Source organism: Pteropus medius, unplaced genomic scaffold (genome assembly GCF_902729225.1).
Source record: "Pteropus medius unplaced genomic scaffold, Ma_sr-lr_union100, whole genome shotgun sequence".
NCBI lineage: Eukaryota > Metazoa > Chordata > Mammalia > Chiroptera > Pteropodidae > Pteropus > Pteropus medius.
This window is the reverse complement of record NW_024340699.1, coordinates 4,590,684-4,600,627: the sequence shown is the minus strand read 5'-3', so window position 1 is coordinate 4,600,627 and position 9,944 is coordinate 4,590,684. Positions and strand designations below refer to the sequence as shown.

General features: G+C 34.7%; 1 pseudogene; it reads right to left on the bottom strand.

Moving 5' to 3' along the window:
• Positions 1-7,619: 7,619 nt before the first annotated feature.
• Positions 7,620-7,737, bottom strand: LOC120617263 (uncharacterized; annotated as a pseudogene).
• Positions 7,738-9,944: the final 2,207 nt, after the last annotated feature.

Sequence of the window (9,944 nt, the reverse complement as noted above, 5' to 3'; positions counted from 1 at the left end):
CAAGCTAAGCAAACCAGAGTGAACACTCTAAAGCTTTCTGGAGATTTTTTAATAAAGAGGCTTAGGAAGAAATTCTGAATCTTATTTGAAATATGTATCACAAAAACATCAGCAACAATTAAATGTTCAGAAATCTGTAAATCCACTATCACCTCCCCTCCATATCAACTGAAGTTATAAAGACTCCCACATACCTGAGGAATGAGAGAGAGAGAGAGAGACAGAGAGAGAGAGGAGAGAGAGAGAGAGAGAGAGAGAGAGAGAGGGGGAGGACGGACATATATATCTGGGCAGGTATGCTTAGGTCTGGGAGGAAAATATAATAGGACAAGTAACTTGGTAACTGGCAATGTAGCTGATTTGAAAACTATAATAATGACTCTTCTCCCTAAATCATAATATTCACCCTTGTACTAATTACAAAAACTCCTTTACACATTTCATTCACCCATTAGTAATGATGAAACATCCTTGGAAAATATCCTTTGAGACATGGCCTTTCAACACAGTCTTTCAATATTCTGTCGCTCCTGGCTATGCCACTCATATTTTCCCATCACCTCTGCCAGAAACATCGAGTTCAAGGCCTTTCCTCTGCCTCCCACCTATGCTCCATCACTTCGAAGCCTTTCCTTCAGCATTCTATCCCCTTCTGTCCTGACAAACAGACTGATGAAAAGCAGGAGCATATGGCTTATACAAAGTCTTTTCACTTAGGCAGTACTGTAAGATGACGTAGCCCAGTCAATTTCTTCAAAGAATTCAGCAGGCACTGAGGATACTTGTAGTATTTCTTCAATTGCACACCCTATCTCTCTGTGCTGACAGCTGGCTTCAGCAGTATGTTCCATTCTTATGTCACCCCAGGCATATGATAGTTAGGTCAAAGCTTTAACAAGAGTGATTCAATCTAAATGAAGAGAAAAATACACTGGTATTCTGGGTATACTGACTTGATAATAACCTAAGATAATGGAACCATTTATTTTTAAGTCCGAACAATTATTTTAATAGCACCTTCTACCATTAAGAGCTTTGCATTTGTTTTGTTTTATCCTGCTTCTGAGAGGAGGGGTATTTTGCTTTGTTTTGGCCTTAGCACTCAATAAGTGTTGTGATTTCCTTGGAGGAGACTACCACTACCCATCAGAATTGCTCCACAGATTATTTTTAAAGTTTCTCTTGCGAAATATGCCATTTGACTCCCTTGGGCATTTCCAAAGTAAATAGCAGTTTGAGTTAATAAATAAACAAATAATAAAGTTTATGTACACTCTGCAAAAGACATCGTACTTCATATATTAGATATTTAAGAGTAAGTCAATGATTCCTTATTGATAGAACCATAAAATCATCACAGAATAACAACCTTAGTTACAACACATCTCATATGGATCACAGGTTTGCACAGATCATAAATTTTTATAGATGTAGGCATGAAACTTTATATGGTTTGGAAAAACAAAATGCCAGGTCACCCAAAAAGAGACTGCCACAGGTGAAAGTGAGTCTGCATGTCCACTCCTCACTATGCACCCTCTGCTCCCACTCAGATTCAAGTTTAAACATTCCTGGATCAAGGTGGTAAATAACAAAGACTCTCTCCTTGACCAAACTCTAGTCAGGTTCCTCTGACTTCTCTTCGAGTAGGTTCTGTTCTTGGTCATGTCCTTAAGAGGCAAATTTTTGCAAAAATTCTGTCAAGTCGGATCAGCCAATATCCTCCACCCTTGATATCTGATTACTTGTAGCATGCCCTACTGTACCCCGGATGATGTCTGATCACCCCGACCTGCCTTTAGCAAGAATCCTACTAGGTCAGTTTAACCAGAATCCCTCCTTACTCCTGAAGTTTCCTCTTGGTAATTTTCTACCCTGTTTCTTGGTGATGCATTCCCATTTTCCTTGTATTCAATCTCTCTCCTTTACTGTAAAACCCCATTGTAGTAGTCCCTATACCTATTGCGATTGTCCTTAATAAAGTCTGCCAGACTGTTCTTTACCAAGCGCCATGGGTAATTATTTCTTTAACATAAGACATCCAAAAGATAGTTTAGGAAGTGATTAGTATTTTTGTTAACTTAATGCTACATCAAACTGTGAAGTTTATTCATCTGCAAAAAAGTAAGCTGATCTCTCTGGGTGTATTTTTGTTGTCCTACCAAGAAAAACAGACCTGGAAAAGAAAAGCTACATCCCCCTGTAGGGTATCTACTAAGAAAATGCCACGAGAGTAAAGGCAGAACAGCAAACCCTAGCAGAGGCGGAAAAGATGAAAGTTAACGATCTCGGGGATAGAGAAGTCTGTCTTGTGCAGATACTCTGGATGATGTTAAGAATTGTGTTACTATGTGCAAATTATGCTGCTTTGGAAAGTGAAGTCTGCTACTAAAGCACAAGTGACATCTCTGTCACCATCTTATTTGATTGGAGACTGTAGAGCTTTAAAAGACTGCTTTCATTTTTTTATTCTCTTTCACAAATGAACCATGGCAGATACATGTGGGTTTGGATGAAGAGAGATTTATAGGTTTGGAGGGTGGAGGTGAAGGTTAAGGATTTAGGGAGGGTATTTTAAACAAAATAACATTTAAAAAGTAGTGGACCACATCACTACTGAGCACACAGCTACTTTTTCACATTGTGCTCCTTGCCTCAAATTAGATTTGGGGGGGCGGGGGAATTCTTCATTCAATTTTAAATAATATTTGGATTTCAAAAGTGAAATCATATTCCTCATTTGGACTCAAGCCTGTGGATGGGTGAGACTAAAGCCCAGATCATAGAGGTTATAACATTCCGTCCTTGGCTTTCCTACTGTCCGTCGCTCTTCTCAGTTGCTTGGGACACATTAAAAGATATTTATCCCATACATGTTTTGGAGGTCTATTTTCCCTCTATTAACCCCTTACCGAGAAGAAGCTTTGATTAAGTTTCATTTACTGGTCTTTACCTAAACCAATATTCAGAGGCAAGATTACTTTTGATTACCCACAGCTGTTCTAGCCCAACCTGCTTCTAATATTTTCCCATTTGAGCCATTTTACAATATCTAGTGTCAATTTCATTGGGTTTTCTGAGTCATTTGGTGGCGGGGAGAAGTGGGGAGGCAAGGAGGTAGAAAGAGAGAGAAGAAGGGAGGGAGGAAGGAAGGGACAAAGAGAGGGAAGAAAGGCGAGAAAGAAGGAAAAATAGAGGGAGAGAAAGAGGGAGGAAGGCGGGGAGAAAAAGAGGGAGGGAAATAGATGTTAGGAAATATTCCCATACAAATTGTCACTTTATAATAAACTTTTTATATGGGAATATTTCCTAACATCTATTTCCCTCCCTGTTTTTCTCCCCGCCTTCCTCCCTCCAGAAAAAATCAGCAGAAGGACCTCTTAAATATTATAATGCATAAAATTGTAATTTAGAAGGTTAATTTTGTAATACATTTTAATTTCCCCATGTTTCATGACTTTCGTGAACGTAACACATACATAGAATATATATGCACATACATATAGATATAGATATACAGCTATATACATACATATATAGTATATGTATGTGTTGTGTGCATACATTTATATACTTACGTATCTATGTATCTGGAGACTTTAGTATGTCTCCTATGATCTCCCTTTCACTAGGAAATATAAAACAATAAGTCATGGTACTTGGTCTGGCATTGAGTAGACAAAATACATAAAACTGAAGAACAATAAAAATCATGCTCTAGCTTCTATGAAACAAAGTTTGCAAGTGTACGTAAATCTTATTCCATTATAGAAAGGCATGTGACTTAGCTGACCAGAGGGCAGTCCAAGTAAGAAATATCATATATGCAGAGTCACAGAGGAGGGTAGAAGCCTGGTGTGCATGCACATTTTAATATACTAGTGTGCACAGGAGCAGAGGCTGGGTGAAGAAGTAGTAAGTCCAGACGAGAGAAGAATGTATATCTATACTTACATGTTAAATATATTAAAAAACAAATTAAGTCGAAATCTTTTCATACATGTCTACACCAATTTAGAAGCATGGGTATCAGTTTGTCATTTGTTTATAAAATTTTCCGGGTTTTTATGTGTAGAATTTACCATTTGCAATTGTGATTTTTTTCCCATGTTTTTATTTAACTGAATCTATGGCAGGTGCCCCCAAAGCAAAGATTGTGGCATATTCTTTTTTTCTTCGTTTTAATTGTTTAATTGACAGCTAAAATAATGCTCTCATTTCCAAGAAAATGAAAGAGTAAAGTTGTTCGTTCTTGCTCTGATTCCACAGTCAAAAGCAGCTGGAGTTTATACAAGGTTCAGACAGTTCAGACCCAATCAAAGCAGGCTATTTTGCTTTTCCACTTCTGACTGTGAAAGACCCGGTTATCATTTCCAGAAAACATCTATGCCAGAAAAACCTGCAGATAGAGACTTTTTTTTTTCGCTTTCTGAATTGTTAGTTGGTCTCTCAGCACATGTTGAATGTAACCTTTTTAATCCCTGCATTTGCAATTAGAGATTAAAATTCCATTCCAAGAGCCATTTGGCAGATGGTATAGAATGCAAAAAAAAAAAAAAAAAAAATGGAGGTGGTTTAAAATTGTATTTATACAGAACACCAGATGAATTTGCCAGGCTGTTTCTTCCTGAGCTTATATATTCACTTGTGAAAATTGATTGTTTAAGATGTAAATTTCATTTGCTGGGATTTAGCATTTTTATGGAATTTTAAAGCATCAATTAATCCATCTCTTTTGTTCAGCACAGTTGCTTTCAATATGGAAATAAAATCTATATTTAAAGAAGCTTCTCAAGAAGATTAAGTCACCTGTGCAAGGGTCACCAAGGTAGGCTCAGAAAGACCCCACGATAACGGAACGAACAGGCCACTGAAACCAATGCATCTATGAAGTGGAAACCTCATCGCTTCTTAAACTATTTAGGCAGTTTGATTCTTAATTAAGATTTTTCCTTTAGCTTCCTCCACAAGATTTTTTTTTAAAGTCCTTACAGCTTTTAAATGCTTATTGACATACAATAGATTCAGAAAAGTGCACAAATCATAAATATATAGCTTAAGGTATATTTTAAGTGAACATACTCATGTAAACACCTCCCAGATGAAAAGGTAAAAAAATCACTAGTACCCCAGAAGCCTCCTTCTGCTGTTTCCTAAGTTACTGCCTTCCCAACATAACCACTATTCTAATTCTAGCACCAAAGATTAGTTTATGTCTTATTAAAATATATATAAGTAGATTCTATTTTACAATTTTGTGTCTGGCTTTATTCACACAATATTGTGCTTGAGACTCATCCATTCTGTTACATGCAGAAGTATTTGTTCATTGTCATTGATGTATGTAAGTATATTTTATAAATGTGAATAATTTATCCATTTTATTATTGATGAACTTTCAGGTTTTTTCAAATTTGAGGTGATTACAAATAGTGCTTCTATGATGATTTTTACACATGTCTTTTGATGAATATATGTATGCATTTATGATAGGATTACACCTAGCTGTGGCTTGGTCACAGCTTTTCAAAATAACCATATCCACTAGCAGCATATGAGGTTTTCGGGCACTCCACAGCCTTGGCAGCAGTGGATGGTGTCAGTCTTTTTCATGTTAGCCATCCAGTGGGTATGTAGTGGGTTTGTATTGTATCTTTAACTTACACTTCCCTGATGACTAATAAAATTGAGCACACTCCCATGTTTATGGGTTATTTGTGAAATGTTTGTTGAAGTTATTTGGCCGTTATTCATTCGATTCATTATTTCTTTTTATTTATGCTAGATGCAAATCTCTTGTGAGATACACATATTGCAATTAATTTCTATCTTGTGGCTTGTTTTCACTTTCTTGGGACCTTAAGAGGTTCTTAATTTAAAAAATAATAATAATAAATTCATCGATAATTTTTTTTTTCTGTATGCCTAGTGCTTCTAGTGTTTTGTTTAAGAAATCTTTGCCTCTCTGAAGTTCACAAAGTAAACTATGATATCTTTTAGAATCTCTATTATTTTATCTTTCAAATTGGGTCAACAATCTAAATATATTTTTCTATGTGGTGTCAATAGGGATTAAAATCATTATTTTTCATTTAGATATACTATTGATTTAGCATCTTTTATTGGAAAGACCACCCTTACCCCTTACCCTCACTGCATCTTTTTCATAAATCAATCAATCTTGCATATGTGGGTCTATTTCTGGACTCTATTCTATTTGTCTATCCTTGTGTCAATATCACACCATTTAATTGTGTAGCTCCATAACTGGTGGAATAAGTCCTCCAATTTTGTTCTCAGTCAATAATTCATTCCTTAGCTATTTTTGTTTTTTAAATTTCCACAAGAAAATATAATTTACAGGAATTTATTTGAAATTTCATTACTAATAGATACTTTTGGTGAGAACTGACATCTCTGCAATACTAAATTTTGCCTTCCGTGAATATGGTAAGTCCCTCTATTTACTGACATCTTTAATTTCTCCCAACATTTGATATTTTCTGTGTAGAGTAAATGTACACCATTTAAAAGGCTTATGCCAAGTTCTTTGCTGATTTTGCTACTATGTAACCAAACTATTGGGTTTTTAATTGCTACTTATTTTTCAGTTCTAGAATTTCCAGTTGATCCTTTACTATTGATTCTAATGTTTAATTTTCCTCATTCTCCTATATTTTCTTGAAAATAATGATGAGCTATTTTAGTCTTTAATTCCATTTTTTGCTTTGTTAAAATCGGGATTTTAATAGAAACTCTGCTTAGATCATCAGCGTCCATTCCTTTCTGCTTGACTTTTTAGCCTTTTACAAATGCTTCGGTTGGGAAAGAACCACAGAATGTCAGGTCTGTTTGACTGTTGTTGTTTCCTTCTCTCTAGAATCGTGGCCTCTCAGGTCCTGACTTCCTTCATAGCCATGAACTACTCCATCTTTAGTCTACTCTACCCCAGGGGAGAGCCAAAAGCTCTGAGCCCCTGTTATCTGCCTATACCACTTATGAACCAGAGAATACTTTTAAAGAAAAGTGGAGGAGAATGTTAGATTTGCCTCACCCTTTTCTACATCATCTTTAACCAGAGCATCAAATCTTGTGTGCTCTGGTTGCTTTACTGTGTCTCTTGCAATTTTACTCATCCTTTATGATTGTTCTCCAGAGAGGGTTGGTTGGACACAAGCTAATCCAGAATAGCCAAAAGCAGAACTCTTCTATCTCAGAGTTTAGTAAACTTCAAAGTTTGAAGCTGTAAGATAAACTGTAAGAAAAATAAACTGTGAGAAAAATCAGAGTATTGTTCTTCAGAATTTTTTTTAAAGTGGTATTACAGATTTATATATAAGCTAAAAAATCTGTAGACCCAAACTCATAATCAACTTACTCATTATGAATATGGAGAAATGGAAGGATTGTAGAATGTGGAATAAAAAGATCTATTTTTAAATCCCAGTAATGAGATTCACTAGCTCTAGGTCCGTGGCTATTTACATAAACTTTTTAAGTGTTTTATGTTTTTGTTTGTTTTTGTTTTTGTTTTTGTTTTTTAGGCAAAGCAATCCTTGGTTGATCTCACAGATTGCCAGGACTTTGTCAGCTTGCAATCCCTTTTTTTTTTTTTTTAATGCCTATAGCACCTGGTCTTCCTAGGTGGTCTCCATCCAAGTACTAACCAGGCCCAACCCTGCTTAGCTTCGAAGATCAGATGAGATCGGGCTTGTTCAGGGTGGCATGGCTGTAGACTGAATGTTGGTTTTTACCCATAAAGAAGAATAATAAATGAGATTAAATAATATTTTAATGTGAAAACCATTTATAAATTGAAATACAAGATGAAAATATAAGACAAAACCAGTTGTGTTGCCAAAAAAATACAGAAAACTTCAGACATATCTATATTAACAAGATCAGAATTTGAAGAGCTAAAATTGACTTGCCAATCTGCTCCACACATAAGAGCACACCTTTTGTGGGTTCTGAGAAGCTATTTTTCAAAATATACATAACTAAAATATGATCTAGTTAAAGGGAAATAGAAAATATGACAAGCAAAAAGACTAAACTAGTAATCAAACAATACCCACAAAGAGAAGCCCGGGTGCAGATGATTTCATTGGTGAATTCTACAAAATATTTAAAGAATCAAAAAGACAACAAAAGAAAATATATAGACCGATATCTCTTATAAACACAGATACACAAATCTTCAATAGAATACTAGCAAGCCAAATCCAACAGCATGAAAAAAGAAAAAAGATTATACACCCTGATCAACCGCAATTTATCCCAGGAATACAAGACTGGTTTAATATGCAAAAATCAATTAATGTGACAGACCATATCAACAGGTAAAATTAAAAATCAAAAACCACATAATCATCAGTAAGTTGCAAAATAAGCATTTGACAAAATCTAACACCCTTTCATGATTAAGAAAAAAAAAAAACCCACTCAACAATCCAGGAATAGAAAGAGACTTGCATTTATAAAAGGGTGTTAATAAAAGGCATCTATGAAAAACCCACAGCTAACATTAACTTAATTGTGAAAGACTGGATGCTTTTCTCTAAAGATCAGAAACAATACAAAGATGTCTGCTCTCTTTACTTCTGTTAAACATTGTACTGGAAGTGGTAGCCAGGGCATTAAGAAAATGAAATTAAAAGCATCTAGATTGGAAAAGGAGAGATAAACCATCTCTACTCACAGATAATATGATCTCATCCATAGAAAATTCTAAAGAATCTATAGTTTGAACTTATAAAAGAGATCAGCAAGATTGCAGGATATAAGATCAATATTAAAAATCAATATTTCTATACTCTAGCAATGAACAACCCAAAACTGAAATTAAGAAAACATTCCCACTTACAATAGCATCAAAAATAATAAAGTCTGCTTAGAAATAAATTTAACAAAGGAAGTGTAAGATTCACACTCTGAAAACTACAAAACATTACTGAAATAAATTTACAAAGCTCTAAATGAATGGAAGGACAGCCCACAATCATGGTTCAAAAGGCTTAATATGCCAAGATGGCAAGACTACAGATCCAATGCAATCACTAGAGAATTTCAACTAGCTTTTTTGTAGAAATCGACAAGTTCATCCTAAAATGAATATGGAAAGTTAAGAGACTCAGAATATCCACAACAATCTTGTCATTACAAAGCAACTATACTCAAAACAGTGTGGTAATGGCATAGGATAGACATGCAGATCAAAAGAACAGAATCGAACACCCAGAAATAAGCTTTGGATTTGGTTGAGATTTCTTAGTCATGACACCAAACACAAGCAACAAAAATAAATTAATTGATTAAATTCATCAAAATTAAAAACATTTGTACTTCAAAGGACACTAGTAGAAAAGTGAAAACAATCCATGGAATAAAAATATTTGCAAATCATACATTTGACAAAGTCCTTGTATTTAGAATATATATAAAACTCTTATGACTCAATCATAAAGAAAGATGAATAATTCAATAACAAAATAAGCAAAGATTTGAACAGATGTTCCCCTGAAGGATATATACGAATGACCAAAACCCTCATGAAAAGATGCTCAATATCATTAGTTATTAGGGAAATTCAAATCCAAACCTCAATTACATACCTCTTTATACTCACTAGTATGGCTAGAATCAAAAAATCAGATAATGGGAATTTGTAAGAATGTAGAAAACTTGGAACCCTCATACATTCCTTGTAGGAATGTAAAATGGTGCAGCTGCTTTGGAAAGCAGTTTAGCAATTCCTCAAAAAGTTAAACATAAAATTACTGTTTCATCAAGAAATTTCACTCCTAGGTTTACACTGAAGAGAAATGAAAACATACATCACACAAAAACTTAAACACAGCATTATTCATAATAATGAAAATATGAAAATAACTTAAATGTTCATTATGTGATATAATATGTGGTATATGTGCATAAATAAAATG